The sequence below is a fragment of the Pleurodeles waltl genome, chromosome 6 (genome assembly GCF_031143425.1).
Source record: "Pleurodeles waltl isolate 20211129_DDA chromosome 6, aPleWal1.hap1.20221129, whole genome shotgun sequence".
NCBI lineage: Eukaryota > Metazoa > Chordata > Amphibia > Caudata > Salamandridae > Pleurodeles > Pleurodeles waltl.
The window spans coordinates 1,321,493,051-1,321,516,138 of record NC_090445.1 but is presented as its reverse complement, the minus strand read 5'-3'; positions in this window follow the sequence as shown (position 1 = coordinate 1,321,516,138).

Sequence of the window (23,088 nt, the reverse complement as noted above, 5' to 3'; positions counted from 1 at the left end):
GAATTTCTAATTTATTATTGACAAAACCACTTTTACCATAGGAAGGGGTTTGCCAGGACGAATCCAATGATAGGAAACATTACGAGGCTGCTCCACTGCAATCCACTATTGCAGCTAGGAGTGATTTAAAACGTCTCCCATGTTAACCTATGGACAGAGCAGCTCCCATAAGTAGTGAAAACACACATGGATGCTATTCACTCCCTGGGCATACATGGCCTTGTGCACACACAAGCCTGCATTGACCGGCTGGATATATGTTTAAGAACACCATAGGTGCAAGTGCGCACACACAGACCTGCTATGACAGTCTGGACACAGGTTTAAGAACACCATAGGTGCAAGTGTGCACACACAGGTCTGCATACACAGGCTCAACACGTTTGGAACACCAGTGGGCATACATGCACATTCTGGCCAGCATTACTTCCTAACATATGTAGGAAATGCACATGCACTTTCACACTCTTCTAACAGTTGGTCAGGGCCCTAATGCCACTAAGAGAGAATCAGCAAATCCTACAGGAAAAAGCAAAAAAGTTTGGGGAAACACTACCTCAGCGTGTCAGGTCTAACACCCATTCTATGAGGACCAGGATTACCAATACCAGAGGGTACCAGGAACAAATAGACAATGAACAACAGCCAAGGAATTACAGCCCTAGGGGTACAGAAGCCAGGGTTAAAAGGATCAGAGGGTCAGGAGGCTGTAGAACAGGGGGATCTGGACCCAGTTGTTAAGGGCCCAACAATACCTAAGGACCAGAGGTAGAAAGAATAGAACACCCTTGACCTTAGCAATGAGGGCCTGTGCGTACTAACCAGCACCAGAAGGACACAGAAAACCACGGCCAGGAGTAGGAGACCCAAGTAGAGAGACCAAAGAGGACCAATACCTAGAAACCAGTGGAGAGAAGGACCAGGGACAGGAGGGTCAAGACCACAGACATCAGATCAAGGAGGACCAAGGGTCAGAAGCCACAGGACCACAGTCAGAGCTACCAGGTTTAAAATGATCAGGGGTTACAAAGGATATGAAAGTCTAGATCAAGTAGGACCAACCAACCAATCAATCAATCAGAAATTTGTAAAGCGCACTACTCACCCGTGAGGGTCTCGAGATGCTGAGGATGGGGGGGAAAGGGGGGGGGGGGGGCCTGCTAGTGCTCGAACAGCCAGGTCTTGAGAAGTTTCCTGAAGGTAAGGAGGTATTTGGTCTGGACCAGAATCTTAAGGTCCAGGACTGTCAGACTCAGGGGGATTCCAAACCAGGGTGACAAGAACTAGATGATCCAGGGTAACCCACAACATAGGAACTAGGAAGACATTTGCCAGAGGAATGAAGAAGACCAGACCCAATAGGACCATTACCATAAGGACCATGATTTAAGGTCCCAGCTTGAGATGGACAACAACAAGCTAGAATAGGCAAACCTGGAAACCAGGAGGACTAGAAGGAGTAGGACAGAGTAAGAGGACTGGGGACTAGGAGGGCCAGGGATCCAGGGCCACTGGAACTAGCACCAGAACATTCAATAAATGAGGGCCAGACAAAGGAGTAATACCATGACAACGTGGACCAAGGTGACCAGGATCAGAAAGATTTAGGTACAGGCAAACAAGGTGACTAGATAAACTAGTGGAGTGGAACCAGGAGGACTGATGGACAAGAATTAGGGCAAGGAGGATGAAGAGGTCAAGGACTGGAAGCTTATGAAACAGGAGAGCCAATATCCAAACAACTAAGGGCTGGAGTACATAGGAATGATGCCCAGTCAAAATAGGACCAGAAAGTGCAGGGACAGGAAGGGCTTAGATTAGCATAAACTGGAGGTCAAGGAACATCAGATTTAGGAAAGGCTAGGATGATCTGTGACAGGACAAGTTATTGTGGAGCCATGTGGGTAATGAGCAGGAGGACAAGAGCCAGGATGATCAGGAAAAGATTGAAGAGGACTACAAAGATCAGGACCCGAACAGCCATGGTTGGTCCATGATAAAATAATAAGCAGGATGGGATTATTAGGAAGACTGAGGGGCAGTACAAAGGCCACCCAGAAGACCAGAGCAAGAATACTGGGTAAACTGAAAGGTTCATGCCCAGGAGGAAAGTAAACAGGGCTAACAGGGTCATAAAGATCAGGACCTAGGAGACGAGGGCTTGGTTTACAAGTGGGACGTAACAATCATTACAATTAGCAGGACCAGGCTAAGAAGGATCCGAGATAAGAAGACCAACCAGCATCTGGAAGACCAAATGGAATGGACAGTGGTGGGCTAGATGACCAGGTCCAAAATAACCAGGCTCAGGAGGACCTGAACAAGAAGAACCTGAGTTAAGAGACCTGGATCAATGGCTGCAGTACCACTAGGACTAAATGGACAAGGAACAGATCTAGGAGAATAAGGACAACCCAAACCAGCAGAATAAAGACTAAGGGACTGATTTAGAACTTGGAGGATGGAATACTTCGTCACAAACATGACAGATATCCTTATGATCCCCTTAGGATATAATGGGATCGTAATATGGAGGACGAGATATCCGTCATGTTTGTGATTGAGTATTCCCCTTCGCCAAGTTCTAAATCAGGCCCTAAGAGTGGCAGGACATGAGAAGCAAGATGGACCAGAACCAGCAGTACTATGGCTAGGAGGTTGATGGTGAGGAAAACCAGAACAAGGTGACTAGGACCAAGAGGACCACAATGGAATAGGACCAGAAGGGCCAAGACTGTGGCAATCAGGAAGGGCCATAATGACCAAAAGACAAAGTTTATGATGACAAGCACAATAGGACAAGAAGGATCAGGACCAAGGAGGCCAAGACTAAGGACCTGATTTAGAGTTTGGCGGATGGGTTACTCCGTTTCAACAGTAAAGGATTTCCTGACCGCCGAAATCTAAATCCCATTCTACCTTATAGGATTTAGATTACGGCGAATGGGATCTTTGTTACCGTTGTGACGGAATAACCCATCCACTGAGTTCTAAATCAGGCCTTAAGAGAGCAGATGGGTCAGGTTCAGGAATCCTAGGTCCTAGAGAGCTCAACCTTTAAAGGAACAGGACCAAGAGGATCAGGAACAAGGGACACAGAGGCGGTCATTCTGACCGCGGCGGGCGGCAGTCGCCGCCCGCCATGCCGTCACCGCCGAATGACCGCCCCGCGGTCAAAAGACCGCAGCGGCCATTCCAACTTTCCCGCTGGGCCGGCGGGCGCCCTCCAAAAGAGCGCCCGCCGGCCCAGCGGGAAAGCCCCTGCAACAATGAAGCCGGCTCCGAATGGAGCCGGCAGAGTTGCAGGGGTGCGACGGTTGCAGTGGCACCCGTCGCGATTTTCACTGTCTGCTAAGCAGACAGTGAAAATCTTTGTGGGGCCCTGTTAGGGGGCCCCTGCACTGCCCATGCCAGTGGCATGGGCAGTGCAGGGGCCTCCAGGGCCCCCACGACACCCGTTCCCGCCAGCCTGGTTCTGGCGGTGAAAACTGCCAGAAACAGACTGGCGGGAAGGGGGTCGGAATTCCCATGGCGGCGCTGCTTGATTCCCTGGGCCAGGGGAAAACCGGCGGGAAACCGCCGGTTTCCCTTTTCTGACCGCGGCTTTACCGCACGGTCAGAATAGGCCAGGAAGCACCGCCAGCATGTTGGCGGTGCTTCCGCTGCCCTCCGCCCTGGTGGTCAGAGACCGCTAGGGTTGGAATGAGGGCCAGAGTCTTGATAAGGACAAGTACTATAAAAAACAAGAATATCATGATATTGACCAGGAGTGCCAGGTAGCTGAGACCAAGGCAGTCAGAGTTGAAAGGGAAAGTTCTAAAAGGACCAGGAAACATAGGACTAAAGGTACCAGCAAGATCAGGGCAAAGGGGATCAGGCCCTTGAGTATCAGGACCAGAAGGACCTGGGTGATGAGTGAAAAAAGATCAGGATAATCAGGACTAGGGACCTCAGGACATGGATAATCACAGCCTGAAGGTCCAGGCCACAGAACTAGGAGTTAGATGACCAGGAAGATGAGCAACAGGATGGCCAGGTACAGGAGCACCAGAAAAAGGAGGGCCATGATGAGTTTGTGTAGCAGCATGAGGACCAGCAGCAGGAAGATCAGGGCCGAGAGGATCAGGACCAGATCAAGGAAGAGAAGATTCAGACCAAAAAAACAGGGGCCAGAATAAGCTAGAAGAAGAGGGGATCAGTACCAAGAATACCAGGAGGACCAGAACCAGGAGGACTAGGACCACAACAAGGAAGATTGGAGGGATCAGCACCAATAGGACTAGGGACAGGCTTAGAAGTGCCAATACCTATAGGAGCAGGGCCCAGGGTACCAAATGGAGCAGAAAGACCTGGACTTGGGGGTGGCAGGACCACAGTGAGGAACATCAGGAGGACTAGAACAGCTGGAGCCAGGAAAACTAAGGGGACTGGACCTGGATGTTCAAGTGGACCAGGGCCAAAATGTTGAGGCTCAGAAGGACCAAAACAAAGAGCGGCAAGACCAAGAGGGCCACGACCATTGGGTGCAGCGCCAGTAGGACTATTTAGACAAGCACCGGGCTAGGACAGCAAGACCCAAGAAGGCAAGGATTAAGAGAACAAGGACATAAGAGGCCAGGTAGACTGAGGGGGCCAGCAGGACCAGGAACTGATATAATGCAAATCAGAGGTGCAGGGTGAGAAGGATCAGAAGGACTATGTTAAATGGACGAGGGTCAAGAGGATCAGGAAAGAAAAGAAAGAGCTAGAGAAGTGTACCTGACAGGACCAGGATGATCAGAAGGAGTGGAATCAAGGAAGTTAGTCACGACTTGAACAAGGATGATCAGGATAAAGTGGACAAGTTAGTCCAAGATGACAATGAGCAAGAGGACCATGACCAAGAGTACCATGACATATTGAAGTAGGTCTCGAGAACTAGTCACATCAGGAGTAGGTGAATTAGGGCCATTAATGCCAGAGATCAGATGAGGCATGATTAGGTGGGCTAGAAGGATCTGAAAAAGCAGGTCCCATAACAGGGCTAGGAGGAGTAGAGAACTCAGAACCAATGGACCAGGACCTGATTTTGCAAGTGAAACAGAAGAACTACGAACTTAGGTATTATGACCAGGATATGAGGCTTAGGGGAACTATGACAACCAGAGACACGAGGACCAATGGGACCAGACCAGGACCAAAATGACCAGGCCCAACCCAAGAGGACCTAATAAAGAGGACCAGGACCAGTAGAGGCAGTAGTAGGTGGACCACAAGGACCAGGGCAAGGAGAATCAGGATGACCCAAGCCAGGAAGACTGGGAATGTTGACCCTAGGAGAACCAGGGCAACAGAGCTAGGTGGATAGGAACCCAGCAGACCAGCAAGATCAGGGTGAGGATCCGTAGTACCAGGAGTCAGGAAGGACTACAACCAAGGCCCCAGATACAGAAAACTATGGTGACCAGAACTAGTTATACCAGGGCCAGGATGAGGATCAGAAGAAACAAAACAACCCAGAAATGGAGGACTTGGAACAGGACTAGGAGGCCGACCAATGCCTAAAGTCACAGAAGGACCAAGAACTGAAAGAAGACCAGGAGCAGGAGGACACCTATGTGAGTCTAGGCCACATGAAACAGGATATCCCTTCTGTGAATGGCTCTTATTCATGCTTCTTATACATACTGCTAAGCCCTAGAAATGACCCCCTTCAGTCCACATATAGAACTGATAATTATTTGCTGAAAAATCAGAACATGCAGAGTGAATTAAAAACTGGGACTGTTAAACCCTGACCTCTGAATGTAGAAGACGTGATCTGATGCTGACACAATAGTCTGAGGCTGGAACTGAGGGTACAGGGACTGAAACTTGGCAGATGAGTCTAACAGTGGATGGGTTAAACTGAGTGTGGTCAGTGAAGGATGGCAGAAAGAGTCTGAGAAACTTGGATGAAGTCAGGAAAAATGATAACTGGCTAAGGAAGGGGTCAAAGGGATATGGCAAACAAAGAGGAATTCAAGATCAAATGAAGGCTCTGATAAGCAGAAATGGAGATCGGATGGGGTGGAGGTTCCAGATAGATCATCTGAATGGCCCAAAGATGAATTCTGTGTGACCCCAACAGATCTTTGCACTGACATTCCATGTGTATTTCTGAGGTGAAGTCATACAATGCAGGGAAGCCAGAATCATTTCTGCTCTCTCCCTGCACTGGTGCACTGTGTGTTGCTTAGCGCCAATGCAGACTCCCTTATACAATGGTGCAAGGATGCCTCCATTCTGAGAAGGAATTTGTTATGCAAAAAGGGACACCTTCCTGCACAAAAAACATCCTTTGAGGCATTTTCCCCTTTCTGTGCGTGTGCCAGAAAGCAGCACCACAGTAGAGGGAAAACAAGTATTTCTCCTCATTTGGGAAAGCCTACCATTTTGAAGCAGTCTCAGGTTTACTCAACTTAGAAAATCTGGGATTGCGACAGAATCCATAGATTGATGCATGGGAATGCCAATGCTCCTTCCATGGAAAACCTCCTCAATACAAGGTAATACAAGGCAGAGTTTTATGATGCCTTGCATTACAATGGATTCACTAAGCCAGGCTGAGCCATGCAAGGTGGTTATGCAAAGCTTGGTAAATCTCATTTATGGGCTTGCATTGTCTTGCATCGCCTTGCGTGATGCAAGGCCAACACAAGCCCTTAGTAAATCTTCTCCTAAGTGCATAGTAGTAAGACTCCTTGTATGACGAAAGTCTAAGTTCATGGACCAGAGGATTGCAATTGTTATGGCGTGACCTGGGAGTAGATACACCTTCCATACATAATGGGTATGTATTGATTGCATCCTTGTGGATACAAGATGAAGACCCAGAACTGAAGTGAGAGAATATGGAGAAAAGGCTACAGAAAAAAAACACTAGGGGGTCCTTTTTAGCAAAGGGCTACTGATTAGTTCTCCTGAGTGACTACATGGGGTGGATGGTAGAAGTAAGGGATAGGTCATAGGTTTCTCGTGTTAAATCTGTCATAGTTTATAAACAGGGCTGCACTTTTGTTTGTGCCTGATGACTACTCCGGAAGGCTGATAGCAGCCCGGTGCTGGGATCTCATGTTTCATTGTTTCCTTGTTTTGGCTATTTCTGCTTAGAGCCAGCTCCATTGCTACTGCTGTGAGGGCCATCACCTAGTACAAAGGCTGTGTCTGAGAGACAGCCAAAAATGATATTTGAAATCAGGTCTGAAACCTCAATAGGGCATCCACATCCCCTGTCTGGAAAATGAGTGTTAAAGTGGAACTGTGAAATGATCAAAGTATATCACAAGAACGGAGATAAAAAAATGTCTCTATTTATTCAGTGTTTTATTGCCTACAATATTTGTAATAAATGTAATGAATAAAAATCTCTGTGAGTTTCTTTTCTTCTGTTTCCTTGATGCCTATATGTCTTTCTCTGATTTACTGGGAATATTAATTCATAGTGCAATGCCATTCAGTTGAATTAATTATAGTCCTATTCCTTTGCCCAGCAGGTAGGACCGTTAGGTTTCTTTTATTTTTCAAAACAAACTACTGCTTTGGGTCTTTGTTTTTTAAAAACAATAATTTAAAAGTTTACTAACTGACCATCATGTCTGACTGTAGTGTTTTTCAAATGTTTCATGTATAGATAGGAACCACCATGAATGCAGTTCCTGCTACTGTAGTGTGAGAATACAGGGCTTATTGCAGAGGCCACTTAACTTTTTGCCCCCATTTTCCACTTTCTGCTGGTGTTTTTCTGACTCTGATGGTGCCCTGGGTACTGCTAACCAGTCCCAGGGCCTGTGCTCTGTGTAAAATCAATATGCAAATTAAGCTAATTATAATTGGTTAAGTTAACCTACCTACAAGTCCCTAGTATATGGTAGGGCATGTAGGTTTAGGGACAACAGCATAGGTAGTGCACCCATAGGTGCACTGCTGAGTGCCCAGTGTCATTTTAAAGGCAGGCCTGCCTTGCTGGTTGCTTTTAAATTAAAGTTATATGCAAATTCGACTTTGGAATTAAAAGTAGTTCCAAAGTCTTAAACTACCTTATTTTTACATATAAGTCACCCCTAAGGTGTCCCCTATGTGCCCCTAGGGCTGGGTGCCATGTAACTATAAGCAGGGACCTTATGAAAATAGTTTTATAAGCCCTGGTGAAGTAAAAACAGCCACATTTGTTTTTCCCTCATTGTAGTAAATGGCCTTCATAGGCTAGAATGGGGAGACTTTATTTTAATTTTTAAAGTCCCCTTAAATGATGGATACCAAGAGTTTGGTATCAAATTAATTGTTATAATAAATCCCACAACTTCCAGTTGTGGGATTTAATAACTTGTTCAGGTAAAGAGTTTTAAACTTTACCTGAAAAGTTGCCAATTTCAGCCCTGCTTTGTTTTTGCTGCTGTGCTCTGATTGGCCAGCCTCTAGCAGCCTGGCCAGGCTGCCTTGATGAGGTGTGAAGTGGCCTGGCTTCATACAAAGGAATGTGCCTGTGGGAGGGAATCTCCCCTTAGCAGATGGTGAGGCAGGAAGGGGGAGGGCTGCCAAACTGGTCTTCAAAGGCAGGGAAGGACATTTGGAGCAACCAGCAACACCCCCACATCCTGCAAACCCAGACAACTAGGTGCCCCCTTGAGTAGATTAGGAGAGGGCAGGGGTGTGTTTATGATTTCTAGCCACACCAGTGGGTGGGCTCAGCCAGATGTAACCTCCAAAAATCAGATTCAGCCATGATGGATTTTTGGAGAATGTTGCCTCCTGGGATTGATTTTTGCCACACTTCCCAGGAAGTGGTCATCAAAGGGGGAAGGACCCTGCACCTGATTGGAGAACCAGGACCCCCCTGCTTTTCACCCAGGAGCAAGGATAAAACTGGCAGACCTGCACCCACACCTCAGTTCCCTACCACATCCAGCAAGAAAGAACTACAGAAGAAGAAGGACTGCCCTGCTGGACCCCTGGCCTGCACCTGAAACCTGCACTCAGAAGGGCTGCACCAGCTGCACACCTGGGCTTCACCACAAGAAGGACTTTGCCTGGCTTCAACTGGTTCAAGGAAGGACTCCCTGTTTGCTACAGGTGAAAAATTGCTAACCAGAGTCCCCTGCACCAAATCCTGAAGAAAGCAACCAGCTGACCACTGTCCTGTGGCCAAAAAGGAGTTTGCGCCCGGTGCATTCCGGGAGTTGTAGTCCGCACCCCCCAAGGACCATCTCAGAACTTCTGGACCCTTGGGGTGAGCTGTGGACCTCAAAAGGACCTTAAAAGGACATCTGGGAGAAGCCCCAGAAGTTTGGAGAACTTTTGAAAAAAAGCTCCATAGAGGGACCGACCCGCCACGGCAACTCTAGCCGGCTTGCCTCAACCGCGACACGGCCTGATTTGCTGGTTCGTCCCGGTAAAGAAAATCTCAGTAAAAGAGACTAAGGGGGTAATTTTGACTCTGGCGGTATGAGACCGCCAGGGCTAAAATGACGGAAGCACCGCCAACAGGCTGGCGGTGCTTCCAGGCGTATTACGACCGTGGTGGAAGCGCCGCGGTCGCACCGCCGGGGCCAGCGGTATTCCGCCACTTTTGCCCTGGCGGTGATAATCCGCCTGGCAAGCGCTGCTTGCAGCGCTGCCCAGGGGATTACGAGTCTCCGACCGCCAGCCTTTTTCTGGCGGTTTGCACCGCCAGGAAAAGGCTGGCAGAACGGGGAGTCGTGGGGCCCCCTAACAGGGCCCCATGCAGCTTTTCACTGTCTGCTATGCAGACAGTGAAAAGCGCGACGGGTGCAACTGCACCCGTCGCACGGCCTCAACACCGCCTGCTCCATTTGGAGCCAGCTCCCATGTTGCGGCTTACATCCCTGCTGGGCCTGCGGGCGGAAACTTGGTTTCCGCCCGCTGGCCCAGCGGGGATGTGAAAATGGGCACCTCTGGAGTGCGGCCGCATTGGCGGCCGCATGGCGGTTACAACTTGGCGGCCTGTAATGTTGTAATGACCCCCTAAGTCCGAAGGTAAAAAGTTGACCGGGACCTCCCAGCCAGCGTATCCGAGGAGGGCTCCAGGGATGTCAGATCAAGATCCAGGTTTACCCCGGTCGAAGGATTTTCACCTTGAAAAAGAGACTAAGGGGGTCATTACAACCCTGGCGGACGGTGTTAAATCGGCGGTAAGACCGCCAACAGGCCGGCAGTAAAACAATGGGAATTAAGACTGTGGCGGAAACCGCCAACAAAGACAGACACTTTAACACTCCGACTGCCACGGCGGTACAGACAAACAGCGCGGTGGTCACCGCCAACAGACAGGCGGGAGACAAAGTACCGCCCACAGTATCACAACCTACCAATCCGCCACCTTTTCCGGGGTGGATTCACCGTGGATAAAAACACGGCGGAAACAGCCATTTCAAAGGGAAAACGAACACCTCTACACACTCCACGAGGAAGGGGGGCACCATGGAGCCTGAACTCCATATTCTTCCTGCACTAGTCTTCCTGCTCCTATACGACGATCATCAACGCCTGCGGCGAAGACAGCAGTGAGTACTGCACCTACGACATAGGGGATGGGGAGGCAAAAGACAGGGACACACACTCGCAACACCCCCACGCCCACCCCGACCCTCACCCACTACAACACACACACCAATGCATATACAAACATTACAGTAACAACCCCCAACCCCCCCGGAAGAATGCAAAGACAAAAGGAAATGAGTGGAACCATTGTAATATATCAAAATACACTAACCAAATATCTAGACATATATATATATATATATATACACATTAAACAAAATATACACCACGATTAGCAGTGCAGGTAATGCACAAGTCATTGTCCGTGGACCACTGGGCCCAAAATGCATGGGCGAGGCCCACAAAAGATACCTGATCAAAATGGAGAGAACACTGCTGGGGCATCAGATAGAAATACAAAAGGCACCTCAGGGGGAAGGGAGGGGGGGGGGGCACCTCAGCCGGATGAGTGCACCACGCCAGATCCACGAGGGGGCTCCATGCCCATTGACGTATCCTGGGGAGTGCAAAGCCACAGTCTCTCAAGTCTCTACAGTGGGTGGTTTGCCCACTGTTCCATCCTGGGGAGTGCAAAGCCACAGTCTCTCAAGTGGATAACAGTCTCCACTGGTTCTGGAGGGGGACTGGTGCCCAGAGTGCTTCATCCTGTCAAGGACAGAGGTAGTGGATGCATGTCTCCACTGGTTCTGGAGGGGGACTGGTGCCCAGAGTGCATCACTCACCCCGTGACGGTCCCAGTTGCATCACTGCCCCTGCCGCTCATGGGCTAGCGGTGCTTGAGTTGGCGGTCTTTGCCCTGTTCGGCGGTGCTTACCCTGTTCAGTGGTGCTTGACTTGGAGGTGCTTGCCCTGTTCAGTGGTGCTTGCCCTGTTCAGCGGAGCTTTCCATGGCGGTCTTTGCCCTGTTCAGCGGTGCTTGAGTTTGCAGTTTCTGACCTGTTCAGCGGTGCTTGCCCTGTTCAGCAGTGCTTGCCCTGTTCAGCGGAGCGTGACTTGGCGGTGCTTGCCCTGTTCAGCGGTGCTTGACCTGTTCAGCGGTGCTTGACTTGGCCATGCTTGCCCTGTTCAGCGGTGCTTGCCCTGTTCAGCGGAGCTTGCCATGGCGGTCTTTGCCCTGTTCAGCGGTGCTTGAGTTTGCAGTTTCTGACCTGTTCAGCGGTGATTGCCCTGTTCAGCACTGCTTGCCCTGTTCAGCAGAGCTTGCCATGGCGGTCTTTGCCCTGTTCAGCGGTGCTTGCCATGGTGGTCCTTCATTGCCCAGCTGGGCTGGGGCTGGCGGTCCTTCATTGGGCAGCTGGGCTGTGGCTGCCGGGGCCCTCCTGGGCAGCTGGGCTGTGGCTGGCGGTGGCCTCCTGGGCACTGACTCTGGCGGTGGCCTCCTGGCCAGTGACGATCGGGCTGCCCTCCTGGGCACTGACTCTGGCGGTGGCCTCCTGGCCAGTGACAATTGGGCTGGCAGTGGCCTCCTGGGCAGCAGGGATGATGGCGGTCTTCTCCGCTGTGCTGCTCCTCCCAGACTTTGGTGATTTCTTCTGCCCCTTCCCCACCTTGGCAGGAGTCACAGCTGAGTCGACACTCCTCCCGGGACCCTTGTGAGCGGCTTTGCTGGCTGGAGACTTCCCCCTCTCCCGCTGGGCACTGTCCAACTTCTGGTGCTTCACGGGGGGACTGGCTGTGCTGTGGCTCCGTGTCACACTGGCTGCCCCGGTGCCCCACATACCTGTAACAACAGGCACCACTGGTCCCGGCGATTTTTTGGCTGAGGTGCTAGTACGGGACCTATGAATTGGAAGGGGGGGGAGAAGAGGTCATGCTCGGTCAGGAAAAGTTTCTTAGGAACACTGGGACGGGTAGCTGGAGGGGGTTTGGGAGTGGAGGAAGAGGAGGTGGTTGTAGGAGGTGTAACTTTTGTGGCTTTGGGTGCAGATGCATGCGCTGGAGGCTGTCGTGAGGTGGATGTATGTTGGGTGGGTGTGTGCCTGCGTTTGTGTACTTTGGGAGGGGGCGTCACAGACACACTGGGAGAGGACACAGGGGACATGTAAATGGTAGTGGGGGTGGTGAGTGCACGTGAGCGGGGTGTGGTGGTGGGTGTGCTGGTGCGGGACGTTGCGGCTGTAGTGGTAGGTGAGAGTGTAGACGAGACTGGGAGGGAGGAGGGAGACGACGAGGAGGGGGACACAGTGAAGGCCGTGGATGTTGGTGTGTCTATATGTGTGTGATGCTTGCGTGAGTGCCTGTGGGATGTGTGGTGCTTATATTTGCCTGAGCTTCCCTTGTGTGGTGAGGTGTGTGCATGCTGGTCTGATGGTGTGCTTGGGATAGGCTGGGGTACAGGGGATTGGGTCTGGGTGGAGGAAGTTGGAGGGGGGAGGCTAGATACAGGGACAATGGCTGCCATCAGTGCTGAAGCCAGAGTTTGCAGGGTTCGATGAAGGGCAGCCTGACCAGAATGAATGCCCTCCAGGAATGCATTTGTGTGTTGCAATTCCCTTTCTACACCCTGGATGGCATTCAAAATGGTAGACTGCCCAATAGTGAGGGACCTGAGGAGGTCAATGGCCTCCTCACTGAGGGCAGCAGAGGTGGCAGGGGCTGAGGTGCCTGGGGCGAAGGTGATGCCCACCCTCCTGGGTGAGCGGGCACGGGGCGAAGGCTGAGGGGCTGCTGGGAGGGCAGTGCTGGTAGGGGGGGGTGGCGGCTGTACCTGTACAAGTGGGGGGCACAGATTTTGCCGCCACCACAAGGGAGCTCCTATCGGAGGACGAGTCCGTGTCGCTGGTTGCAGATCCTGTGACCGCCGTGAAGCTCCCCTTGCCCTCCGTCCCACTGGTGTATTCCGAGTACGTGGTGTGGCCCTCCATTGCCATGTGGGATGCAGCTCCCTCGTGCTCCGGTGCCACTGTACCTCCGCCTGATGATGCTGATGCACACAAGAACAGGGAGACCACAAAAAGGGGGGGGACGACAGAAGAAAGACATGTTGAGTGCATGCAATACCGCTACCATTGGCGGACACGACAGACACAGCAGCCCCCTGCACTACGCCGCGCTGTTGGGCTCTACAGATGCAGTTCCTGGGATATGGCCTACATGGCTATGGTCGACATCTGCACACTTAGATGACACAGGGGCATGTATACCTGTACTTGGCACTCTACAGAGGTGGGGTGAGGTGCCATATGGCCTGCATTATGGAGGGGCCTTGCCTACAGAACTCGCCCTGGCCTAGGTAAACCCACAGCCGTCATCCCCCACCCAGACACCTTCACTGCGCGCAAAGTCCGCAGAATGATGTTGTACTCACCCCCTTGTGTCTGCTGTGATGCCCTCAAGCGCCCATCCAACTCAGGGTAGGCCACCACCAGGATCCGGAACATCAGGGGGGTCATGGTGCGACGGGCACCCCTCTCACATTGGGAGGCCATCCCCAGCTGAGCCTCCACCGCCTTCTTGCTCCAGCGGCGAATGTCCTCCCATCTTTTACGGAAGTGGGTGCTCCGTCTGTGGTGGACCCCCAGGGTCCGGACGTCCTTGGCGATGGCACGCCAAATATCCTTCTTCTGGTGGGCGCTGGCCTACATGAAATGTACAGGGGAAGAAGAGAAGTCATTCGCAACTGCACCATCGAAGTGAGTGGCCCACATCCCTAGCCTTGCCATGTGGCACATGCATTCACAGTCCTTCATGCACGCAGAACTGTGCCCCCTTCCTTCTTAAAACCAGGCCTCTCCACACAGGCATAGCCCATACAACGTGCTCCCTGTGTACTTACCTGTTGGTCTGGAGGATCATAGAGTAGCGTGTACTGAGGGAGGACCCCATCCACGAGCTTCTCCAACTCCTCTGCAGTGAAGGCAGGGGCCCTTTCCCCAGACGCACAAGCCATTGTCTCTTCCAGACCGAGGTCACAGCAGCACTTGTAGTGTAGGTCCTCTCCTGTCAAAGATCAGGTATTGAGTGATTCAACAGATAGAAAATGGCGGTCACGTCCGCGGCGGTCACGTCCGCGGCAGTGCGTAGCATCACCACCGGCGTACATCGTCATTGGCTCCTGTGACCCATAGGGTCCAATGTTAACCAATGCAGCATTGCGCCGCGGTCTTCGACCGCCTACCGCAACGGTGTACAACGCCAGCGCAGTTACCTCACATCCCATTGTCCCAGTTTAGAGGTCAGGCAGCTGCCATTTCAGGGGCCTACATGGCCTAATTACCAACTTCGTCACACAGACCTAGGCCTTGTCGCACAACACAAATACAGGCCAGATTCTGTGTATGAATGGTGTTCTGTGTAGACTGTGGGTACATACCTCTGAGTTGTTTGACTCTGTGGTTGCTGTTGTCCTTCCTAGGCACCGTCCACTGGGACATGGAGGAGATGGCGGAATCCTCCGGTGTACCGACTGCTGGTGGACCTGTTGACAATGGAGAAGCGACATTTGATCATCACCTACAGGTTTGACCGTGCCACAATCCAGGAACTGTGTGCCCAGTTGGAGCCTGACCTGATGTCAGCAATCCGCCATCCCACAGGAATCCCCCCTCAAGTGCAGGTGCTATCAGTGCTCCATTTCCTTGCAAGTGGGTCATTTCAAACAACAGTGGCCATGGCATCAGGGATGTCCCAGCCTATGTTTTCCAACGTGCTGTCCAGAGTGTTGTCTACCCTGCTGAAACACATGCGGAGCTACATCGTTTTCCCTCAGGTGGAGGATTTGCCTACAGTGAAAGGTGACTTCTATTCCCCAACATCATAGGTGCCATTGATGGGACCCATGTAGCTCTGGTCCCACCCAACAGGAGTGAACAGGTGTACAGGAACCGGAAAAGCTACCATTCAATGAATGTACAGATGGTATGTTTGGCAGACCAGTACATCTCCCAGGTAAATGCTATGTTCCCTGGCTCCGTGCACGACGCCTACATCCTGCGGAATAGCAGCATCCCTTATGTGATGGGTCAACTCCAGAGGCACCAGGTGTAGCTATTAGGGGACTCTGGTTACCCCAACCTGTCATGGCTACTGACCCCAGTGAGGAATCCCAGGACCAGGGCAGAGGAACGCTACAATGAGGCCCATGGGCAGACAAGGAGGGTGATCGAACGGACCTTCGGCATCCTGAAGGCCAGGTTCAGGTGCCTCCACATGACAGGTGGTTCCCTATTCTACTCACTAAGGAAGGTGTGCCAGATCATCGTGGCCTGCTGTATGCTTCACAATTTGGCTTTGCGACGACAGGTGCCTTTTCTGCAGGAGGATGGTCCAGATGACGTGTTGTGGCAGCTGTGGAGCCTGTGGACAGTGATGAGGAGGAAGCAGAGGAAGAAGACATTGACAACAGGGACTCAGTTATCCAGCAATATTTCCAGTGACTCACAGGTGAGAATACATTCCTGCCTACTACAAGTACTTTCACACTTCTACCTCTATCCTGTCTGTCGATTTCAACCAGTGTATGGTAACTGAGTTGTACATTTCCATTACGGTTTCACAGGTGTGGTTTCCAATGTGTGTCATCTGCTTAGATCCTCATGGACTTGAGATGTGTGACATAGGTATGTTGACATTACATTTGAGAACGCATTTTGTCACTGTCATTGCTAATACACATTTTCAAAATCACAGACTGACTCCAGATTGTCTTGTGCTTCAAGGGTGTTTATTGCAGTGCTAAATATTGGAGGGGGGTTGTAAAATGGTGAGGGGTGATGGTGGAGGAATGTCCATGGCAGAGTCCAGTCAATTAGTCTCACAGTTGCATTGCCCATATGGGCATAGGAAGTGGAGCTGGCGCAGTTCCAATATGGACAGGATTACAAAGTGGGACAGTAGGATGACAATCAGGGTGGTCTTATTTCTTGGCGGGGGTCTTGGCATCGTGCTCTGTCTTGTTCCTTGTTCTCAGGGACCGCTTGCGGGGTGGTTCTCCGTCTGCAGAGGGTAGGGTGCTGGTCCTGTGGCGGTGCCTCCTGTCCACTAGCACCGGCAGAGGTGGTGGGCAGTTCATCGTCCATGCTAGTGTCAGGGGCCCCTTGGAGTGCCACAGTGTCCCGCCTGGTGTTAAGTATCTCCTTCAGCACCCCTACGATGGTGCCCAGTTCGATGCTGATGGTTTTGAGTTCCTCCCTGAAGCCCAGATACTGTTCCTCCTGCAGGCGCTGGGTCTCCTGAAACTTGGCCAGGACCGTTGCCATCGTCTCCTGGGAGTGGTGGTATGCTCCCATGATGGAGGAGAGGGCCTCGTGGAGAGTGGGTTCCCTAGGCCTGTCCGCCCCCTGTCGCACAGCTGCCCTCTCAGTTCCCCTGTGTTCCTGTGCCTCCGTCCCCTGGACCGTGTGCCCACTACCACTGCCCCCAGGTCCCTGTTGTTGTTGGGGTGGTGGGTTATCCTTGGTTCCCTGTAGTGGTGGACACACAGCTGATTGACGTGTCCTGGGTACGGAGGTATGGGCCCGCTGGGTGGGTGCTGTGCTGGTGTTACTAGAGGGGGTGGAGGGTCTGTGGTGGCCTGTGCCTGTGTGAGGGGAACAGACTTTCCCGAGGCCCACAATGGTCCGGGCTGGTCATCTAGATCCAGGTGGACAGAGCTGCTGTCATCACTGTGGGCCTCTTCTGTGGGTGGGGTGGAGATGTCTGGACCCTCTTGTCTGGTGACATTGGGTAGTGGTCCTGCAGGGGTGTAAAGGCATGATTATTGAATCTGTGTGTTTCATGGTGTGCAATGGGTGGGTGACCGTGTACCCCAGTGCTAGCATTCCTGTGTGTGGGCTTGTGTGATGATGGTTGAGGGGGGTGTTATGGGTATGTGCAGTGGGCATGCTTTAGTGATGGGTGTCCATGCTTTGTTGTGTCATGCAGGGCTTGGTGTTGGGATGGGTGGTTTGTGATATTGGTACATTTGTGAGGAGTTGGAGTGATGGGGTGGGGGCGTGGGCGGGGGTATGTGATAGCATGCAGGTAAGGTGGAGGATGTAATAGTAAAGCTTTGACTTACCAGAGTCCATTCCTCCACCGACTCCTGCGAGGCCCTCAGGATGCAGAATAGTCAAGACCTGCTCCTCCCATGTTGTTAGTTGTGAGGGAGGAGGTGGGGGTCCGCCGCCAGTCCGCTGTACCGCGATGTTGTGTCTGGAGACCACAGAACGCACCTTCCCCCGTAGGTCGTTCCACCTCTTTCTGATGTCGTCCCGATTTCTTGGGTGCTGTCCCACTGCATTGACCCTGTCGACTTTTCTTCGCCATAGCTCCATCTTCCTAGCAATGGAGGTGTGCTGCACCTGTGCTCCAAATAGCTGTGGCTCTACCCATACGATTTCCTCCACCATGACCCTGAGCTCCTCCTCCGAGAACCTGGGGTGTCTTTGCCATGCCATGGGGTGGTGTAGGTGATGTGTGGGGTGGTGTGTGTGGTGATAAGTGTGGTGATATGTAGTGGTGTGTGGTGTTTTTTTTGCGTGGAAGTTGTGTGGGTGATGGTGTTGAGTGCCTGTGGCTGCTAGTTTGTGGATGGTGGTGTCTCTCTCTGGCCTTCTGTCGCAATTGTTGTCGTAGGAGTTTGTGGGTGATGTGGGTGTGTGTTTTATATAGTATTGAGTGTGTGGGAGTGGTGTGTGTATGTGTATCAGGTGTGTGTCTTTCGAATTGTCCAATGTGATGGTGTTTTGGCGATGTGTGTGTATTTTGAGGCCGGCAGTGTGTACCGCCAATGGAATACCCCGGTTGAAAGACCGCCACGTGGATTCGTGGTTCGTGATAGCATGGGCGTATTTCTGTTGGCGTGACGGTGGAGGTTTTCTTTTCGCCAGTTTATCACTGACCTTTGGTGTGGCGGACTTGTGTGGGTGTCTGAATTTTGTTGGATTTCGGGTTGTGGGTCATAACAGCTGTGGCGGAATTCCGCGGCCACGGCGGTGTGTTGGCGGTCTTCTGCACCGCGGTAAGCGGCTTTTACCGCCAATGTTGTAATGACCCCCTAAGTCCGAAGGTAAAAATCTCCACCGAGGATTCCCGCATCGCGTATCCGGAGAAGGGCTCCAGGAGGTCGGATTGGACTGGCAGGTTCGTCCCGCTGAAGAAAATCTTCGAAAAAGAGACTAAGGCCTCATTACGGTGGAGGCCGGAGGTAGCACCGCCAACAGGCTGGCGGTGCTACATCAGGTATTCCGACCGCGGCTGTGAAGCCACGGTCGCCCAGCCGGGTCTGGCGGTTTCCCGCCGGATTTTCCCCGGCTGGGGGAATCCTCCATGGCGGCGCTGCATGCAGCGCCGCCATGGGGATTCCGACCCCCTTCCCGCCAGCCTGTTCCTGGCGGTGTAAGGCTGGCGGGAACGGGTGTCGTGGGGCCCCTGGGGGCCCCTGCACTGCCCATGCCACTGGCATGGGCAGTGCAGGGGCCCCCTAACAGGGCGCCATTAAGATTTTCAGTGTCTGCTTGGCAGACAGTGAAAATCGCGACGGGTGCAACTGCACCCGTCACACCCTAGCAAATCCGTCGGCTCCATTCGGAGCCGGCTTCATCTTTGCTGGGGCTTTCCCGCTGGGCCGGCGGGCGACCTTTTGAAGATCGTCCGCCGGCCCAGCGGGAAAGTTGGAATGGTCCCCGCGGTCATTTGACTGCGGGGCGGTGTTTGGGCGGTTTCTGCCCGGCAGGCTGCGCCCACCGCCCGCCGGGGTCGGAATGACCCCCTAAGTGTGAAGGTAAACTTTTAACCGAGGCCTCCAACGGCCTGTAGCCGAGCAGGGCTCCATCGCGGTCGACCTTAAACTTTGACTTTGCCCCGGTCAAGGTGCAACCAGATGACCCGATTGGCGCTTTTTGTTTCTAGGCGCTAAAAAAACAATAATTCTTTAAAAATTCATATCTCTGGTTCCCCTTCTCCGATTTTATTCGTTTTTGTGTCATTGTAAAGATAAAAATATAATCATTTAATAATAATATTTTTATAAATTGGTTTTGGATTTTTAAACTGTTTCCTGTGTTTTATTTAATTACTGTTTTGTGATATTTGAATGCTTTACACTCTGTCTTCTAAGTTAAGCCTTGACGCTCGTTGCCAAGCTACCAAAGGTTGAGCTGGGTTTAATTTACTGAGACCTAACTGGACCTTAGTGGAGGTTAGTGGCCTATTGCTAAGTGTAGGTACCTACCTGCCCTTACCAATAACCCATTTTCCAACATTTTTGGTGAGCAGTGGTGGGATCCTGTACTTGTGTTCAGCATCATGTTACAGTTTTAAGTAAAACAAATTAAAAATCCTTTAAATTGTACTAGTGCAAAAAAAAAAATTAATTTTTAATTTGGATTAATTTCAATTATTAAATTTTTGTTTCCAATTTTTGCAAAAAGTTTTTGTTGACACAAAACTAGGGAACCATGGAGCTTGATCTGGCTAGCCTACCCACACTGACAGTAGTCCAGCTTAGGGGGTTGTGTACTGAAAATGGGTTGCCTGCAACCACTGACCTCAGGAAGCATGTCCTGATCAAATCCCTGACAGCATGGGTTGAGGCCCAAGAGGTAGACCCAGAGGAAGCTCCAGAGTAGGGAGAAGTAGGGGAGGATGCTAGCTCTAACCACTCAGGGGAGGGAGGGCATCTGAGCCTAAGTGAGGATGAGGAAGACCGGTCCTCAATACATACAGTCACTAGGGGCAGACCCAAAGCTAGTTGGGGGAAGGGGGTCCCTTCAGGAGGAGAGAACCTGTCCCTCAGAGAACGAGAGCTGGAGGCCCAGCCAGCATTCATAGCTTAGGAGGCAGAGAAGCTGGCCCTTTAAAAGAAAAAGTGGGCAAAGAGAGAGAAAAGAGATGGTGGCAGCGACAGAGAAGTTGAGGTGTCCATGGGTGGGGGGGTTTTCCCCAGATTACCCAAGGGGGTGGTTCCTGCTTATGTAGAGGGGGATGATATAGACAAGTGGTTGGAGGCCTTTGAGAGGGCACTCCAAATGAGAAGGATTAGGCCTCAATACTGGGGTTCCCTTTTGTGGGAGTTGGTCCCAAACTCAGGGAGGGATTGGCTTCTGACCTTAAGGGGGGAGGAGGCAGATTCATACCCTAGTATTAGAGGTGCTTAACCAAGAAGTTTGATCTGACCCCAGAGCAGTATAGAATGAAGTTCAGGGACACCCAGAAGGTCAGTACCCAGTCTTGGGTTGACTTTGTAGACACCTCACTTAAGGCACTAGAGGGCTGGATTATTGGTAACAAAGAAAATACTTATGAGGGGTTATACAATCTGATCATGAGAGAGCACACCTTGACCAATTGTACCCAAGAAAGGTTACGCCAGCATCTAGTGGACTCTAAGCTGACCAACCCTAGAGAGCTAGGGGAGGCAGCTGATGAGTGGTTGAGAACCAGGGTGGTTGTCAAGTCCCAGGGGGGAGAATCCAAGAAGGGGGGGTCAGGTCCCCAAAAACCTAAGGAGGGAGGTGGTAAGCCTACCACAGAAACTCCCTCTGTACCCCAGAACCCTAAGAAGGAGGAGAGTAAATCCCACTCCCACTCTGACAAGCAGAGACAGGGAGACCCAGGGTTAAAAAAAGCTCTTGGACAGTAAGGCTTGCTTTGACTGTCAGCAGACAGGTCACTTCAGAGGAGATGCAGCCTGTCCTAAGAAGGTGGTTAGCACGGGGCTGTCCAGTGTAGCCATGGAGGAAGACTCCTCAGATGATGAAGTCCTCCTAGCATTGAGCTGGGAGACAGGACCAGATGGTAAGCTGGTGATCCCTGAGGGTGGGAGTAGGCACTTCCACCACATTCAGGTGAATGGGATCCTTACCACTGGCCTGAGAGACACCGGTGCCAGTCACACTATAGAGAGCGACCGGTTAGTGACCCCAGACATGTATGTCCCAGGAGAGACCAGGAAAGTCAGGATAGCCACAGGGGAGGTCACCTCCAAAACTGTAGCCATAGTCACGCTAGAGAGGGAGGGTATTCTTGACTGGTTTAGGGTGGTAGTCAGTGCTTACCTCCCAGTAGATTGTATCCTGGGCAATGACCTCCCAGAGGTGTGTCTGGTCCCAGATGGGGCGGTAGCCCAGGGCGCCCCCCCAACCCAAAGTCCTGGGGAGTCAGTCCCTACATTTAGGAGACAGAGGTCCCCAAGAAAAGAAAAGGAAGGGTGGGCCACTCTTAAAGAGAGTTCCAGGGAGCCAAAGGCCTTCTGCCCCAGCAGGGGGGGAGCCCAGAGTTGGCACTGGTGAGGCCTCCCCTGACCCCAATGAAGTCCTGAGTAGTCAGGCAGCTGTCCAGATGCAGGGTGTTGCCCCTGCACTGACAGAAGGGAGAGTGTAAGGAGGGTGTCTGCCACAGGAGGTGGTAGCCCCCCACTCTAGACAGCAAGAGGGGTGCCAGGACCCCACAGTTGCCCCTAAAGCAGCTCAGCCACCTGTCAGTGGAGAGCTTAGGGTGTGGTTCTGGGTACTGACAGCTGTCAGTAACCTCTGCTGGGTGCTAGCCTTCCTGGCAGCACTGTACTTGGCCTGGGAGGTGGACCCCAGGGCCAATAGCAAAGTAGGCCCCCTGACCCTGTTGGTCATGGTGGGGTTGCTCAAGTGTTGGGTGACCTCTTTGGGTAAGCTAGGTGTTGTCCTAGCAAATTTAGAAGTAGGGGAGGTAGGCACCTCACTACCCAAGTTGGCAGAGAGAGAGGAGGAAGACCCCCTTAGAGGGAAGTTTCAGTTTGAGATGGGTCCTTTCACTGTTGGGATGGCTTCACTACCCAGAGGGATTGACCATGGCAGGAGGATGTAAGGCAGAGTAGGCCCTGCAAAGGGACAGACAGTTTTCTTCACTGTCTTTCTCGTCTAACAAGCCAGGAAGACTCTCCCAGGGTTGGGCTGAGTCTCCTGGGCGTGTAGGCTGGGGGGGGGCTTGTGTGAGAAAACAGGGCTGATTGCAGAGGCGCCCCAACTTTTTGCCCCCATTTTCCACTTTTTGCTGGTGTTTTCCTGACTCTGATGGTGCCCTGGGTACTGCTAACCACTCCCAGGGCCTGTGCTCAGTGTAACATCAATATGCAAATTAGGCTAATTATAATTGGTTAAGTTAACCTACCTATAAGTCCCTAGTATATGGTAGGGCATGTAGGTTTAGGGACCATAGCATAGGTAGTACACCCATAGGTGCACTGCTGAGGTGCCCAGTGTCATTTTAAAGGCAGGCCTGCCTTGCTGGCTGCTTTTAAATTAAAGTTATATGCAAATTCGACTTTGGAATTAAAAGTAGTTCCAAAGTCTTAAACTACCTTATATTTACATATGTCACGCCTAAGGTATGGCCTATGTGCCCTTAGGGCTGGGTGCCATATAACTATAAGCAGGGACCTTATAAAAATAGTTTTATAAGCCCTGGTGAGGTAAAAACAGCCAAATTTGTTTTTCCCTCATTGTAGTAAATGGCCTTCATGGGCTAGAATAGGGAGACTTTATTTTAATTTTTAAAGTCCCCTTAAATGATGGATACCAAGAGTTTGGTATCAAATTAATTGTTATAATAAATCCCACAACTTCCAGTTGTTGGATTTAATATAACTTGTTC